Source organism: Trichosurus vulpecula, chromosome 4 (assembly GCF_011100635.1).
Source record: "Trichosurus vulpecula isolate mTriVul1 chromosome 4, mTriVul1.pri, whole genome shotgun sequence".
NCBI lineage: Eukaryota > Metazoa > Chordata > Mammalia > Diprotodontia > Phalangeridae > Trichosurus > Trichosurus vulpecula.
In genome coordinates this window covers 313,986,875-313,990,804 of record NC_050576.1, presented here as the reverse complement: position 1 = coordinate 313,990,804, position 3,930 = coordinate 313,986,875, and the positions used below count along the sequence as shown (strand labels likewise).

General features: G+C 37.2%; 1 pseudogene; it reads right to left on the bottom strand.

Annotated features, from left to right (window-relative positions):
* Nucleotides 1-3,002: 3,002 nt before the first annotated feature.
* On the bottom strand, nt 3,003-3,460 carry LOC118848326 (annotated as a pseudogene).
* Nucleotides 3,461-3,930: the final 470 nt, after the last annotated feature.

Below are 3,930 nucleotides of genomic sequence, written 5' to 3'. Positions count from 1 at the left end.
CAGCTTTGCTGGGGCTGGGGCTGGCACAGCCTGCACCCAGCACTTCCCTTCTCTCCAGTGTTTGGCTTCCTCTTCTGACCACTACCTCCCCCAAACTGCGTTTTCTTCTGTCAGCCACTCTCCCTTTTCTTATCTCCTTCCCTTTCAACTTCCCTATAGGGTAAGATAGATTTCTGTACCCCTGTGAGTATATATGTTATTCCCTGTTTGAGCCAATTCTAATGAGAGTAAAGTTCAAGTGATGCCCAGCTCCCCATCTTTCCCTCCACTGAAATAGGTCTTTCACCGCTCTTCTTGTGAGATAATTTACCCCATTCTGCTTCTCTCTTCCCTGTTTTCTCAGTGCAATCCTTTTACTCACCCCTTAGTTTTTATTTCCTTTTTGAATATCATCTCATCAAACTCAACTTATACCCCAAACCTCTGTTTATGTAGACTCCTTCTAAATGCCTTGATATTTATATAGTTCTTAAGCATTACAAATATCATCATCCTGTGTAGTGATGTGAACAGTTCAACCTTATTGAATCTCTTATTTTTCTCTTTCCTGTTTATATTTTACTGCATCTCTAGAGTCTTGTGTTTCAAAATTAAATTTTCTCTTCAGCTCTTTTTTTAATAAATCAGGAATATTTGAAAGTCTTCTATTTCATTAAATATCCATTTTTTCCTCCTTAAGGATTATACTGTTTCTATAGATTTTTGTTGGATTGATTCTTGATGTCTCATGGCATCATCAACTTCTACTTGTTCAATTCTAATTTTTAATTAATCATTTTCTCTAGCGAGCTTTTTCTTTCTCCTTTTCAGTTTGACTATTTTTTCTTTCATTTTTTAAATGTTAATTTATTTTTAGTTTTTAATATTCATTTCCATGATATTTTGAGTTCCAAATTTTCTCCCCATTTCTCCTCTCCCCTTGCCCACCCCAAGATTACCCCCTTCCCCCAGTCTTCCCTCCCCTCTATCACCTCCTGCCCTCTCTTATCCCCTCCCTTTTACTTTCTTGTAGCACAAAATGGATTTCTATACCCCTTTGCCTGTATTTTTTATTTCCCTGTTGCATGTAAAAACAATTTTTAACATTTGTTTTTGAAACTATGAGTTCCAAATTCTCACCCTTTTCCCCTTCCCTCCCACCCTCATTGAAAAGGCAAGCAAATCAATATAGTTTATACCTGTGTAGTTATGCAAAAAATTTCCATAATAGTCATGTTGTGAAAGACTAACTATATTTCCTTCCATCCTATCCCCCCATTCATTCTGTTTTCTCCTTTGAACTTGTCCCTTTTCAAATGTGTTTGCCTCTAAGTATCCCCTCCCCCAATCTGCTCTCCTTTCTATCATCTCCTCCCCATCCCTTTCTCTCCTACTTTCCTGTAGGGTAATATATCCAATTGAGTGTATATGTTATTCTCACCTTAAGCCAAACCTGATTGTCCTCCACTGTAAAAGCTTTTTCTTTTCTCTTTTATGTGTGACAATTTACCACATTCTATCTCTCCCTTTTTCCTTCTCCCAATATATTCCTCTCTCACCCCTTAATGTAATTTTAAAGACATCATCCCTTCATATTCAACTCACCCTGTGCCTTCTGTCGATGTGTGTGTGTGTGTATGTGTGTGTGTGTGTGTGTGTATTTCCCTCCAACTACCCAAATACTGAAAAAGGTCTCATAAGTTACAAATATCATCTTTTCATGTATGAATGTAAACATTTCAACTTTAATAAGCTCCTTCTGATTTCTCTTTCTTGTTTACCTTTTGATTCGTGTAGTTGAAAGTCAAATTTTCTGTCCAGCTCTGGTTTTTTCATCAAGAATGTTTGAAAGTCCTCTATTTCATTGAATATTCATTTTTCCCCTGAAGGATTATGCTCAATTTTGCTGAATAGGAGATTTTTGATTTTAATCATGTCTCCTTTCACCTCTGGAATATCATATTCTAGGATCTCAAATTCCTAAATGTAGAAGCTGCTAGATCATGTGTTATCCTGATTGTGTTTCCACAAGACTGGAATTTTTTTTTTTTTTCTGGCTGCTTACAATATTTTCTCCTTGACCTGGGAATTTTGGAATTTGGCTACAATAGTCCTAGTCATTTTCCTTTTGGGATCTTTTTCAAGGAGTGATCAGTGGATTTTTAATATCTGTTTTACCCTCTGGTTCTAGAATATCAGGGAAGTTTTCCTTGATAATTTCTTGAAAGATGATGTCTAGGCTTTTTTTTTTTTGATCATGGCTTTCAGGTAGTCCAATAATTTTTACATTATCTCTCCTGAATCTATTTTCCAGGTCCGTTGTTTTTCCAATGTGATATTTCACACTGTCTTCTTTTTTTTCAATCTTTTGCTTTTGTTTTACAATTCCTTGATTTCTAATGAAGTCATTAGCATCCATTTGCTCCATTCTCATTTTTAAGGAATTATTTTCTTTAATGAGTTTTTGAACCCTCCTTTTCCATTTGGCCAATTCTGCTTTCTAAGGCATTCTTCTCATTTGCTTTTGGAGCTCTTTTGCCATTTGGGTTAGTCTGTCTTTAAAGGTGTTATATTCTTCAGTGTTTTATGTGGGGTGTCTCCTTTAGTAAGCTGTTGACTTGTTTTTCATGATTTTCTTGCATCACTCTCATTTCTCTTCCCAATTTTTCCTCCACTTCTCTTACTTGATTTTCAAAATCCTTTTTGAGCTCTTCCATGGCCTGTGACCAATTCATATTTTTTCTTGGAGGCTTTTGAAGTAGGAGCTTTGACTTTGCTGTCTTCTTCTGGTTGTATGTTTTGATCTTCTTTGTCACCAAAGTAATATTCTATTGAGTATTTTTTACACTATTTGCTCATTTGTCCAACCAATTACTTGATTTTTGAGCTTTTTGTCAAGGTAGGACTCTATCTCCAGAGTGGAGAGTGCACTGTCCCAAGCTCCAGGGGTTTTATCTTAGAGGTAATTCTTTTTTTTTGCTGTTATAAACTTATTTATTAATAGACAAAGCCAGTGAAGTTGTTTACTTCTTCTTGGACACACCGACGGTGCGACCCCTGCGGCCTGTAGTCTTGGTGTGCTGGTCCCGAACCCGGAGACCCCAGAAGTGCCGAAGCCCACGATGTGCCCGAATCTTCTTCGGTAGCTCCAGATCTTCACACAGCTTGTTGTCCAGACCGTTGGCCAGAACCTGGCTGTATTTTCCATCCTTTACATCCTTCTGCCTGTTAAGGAACCAGTCTGGAATCTTGTATTGCCGGGGATTCTGCATGATGGTGATCACACGCTCCACCTCATCTTCAGTGAGCTCACCAGCCCTCTTGGTGAGGTCAATGTCTGCTTTCCTCAGTACTACATGAGCGTATCTGCGACCCACCCCTTGATGGCTGTGATGGCAAAAGCTATTTTCCGCTGTCCATCGATGTTGGTGTTGAGCACTCTCAAAATGTGCTGGAACTTCTCAGGGATCACAAGAGACATGGCTGCAGCAGCGGCATGAGGGCCTTCTCTGGAAGGAGAGATAATTCTAAGACCTGTAAATTTTCAGTTATTCTAAGCTGGTATGATCAAAGGAGAGGTGTTTACTCCTCTCCTGTCCTGTTCTCTGGTCTGTGATCGACCTCAAACACCATAAAAAGATATTTTAGAAAAAACAAAAAAAAACGATTTTCAAAATCAAATAAGAGTATTAGAGGAACTTTTGGAAAAGAAATGAAAAGAACAATGCAAGAAAACTATGAAAAATGAAGTAATACCAAGGTCAAAGCAGTATATAAATACTGAAGAAAATAATTTCTTAGAGTGGCAAAAGAGATAAAAACCTAATTGAAGAAATTAACTCCTTAGAAATTAAAATTGATCAAGTGAAATCTCATAAGACATTAAGAAACAATATCAAAAATATATTAAAATTAAAAAAACAAGAAAATGTAATGTATTTCATTGGGAAA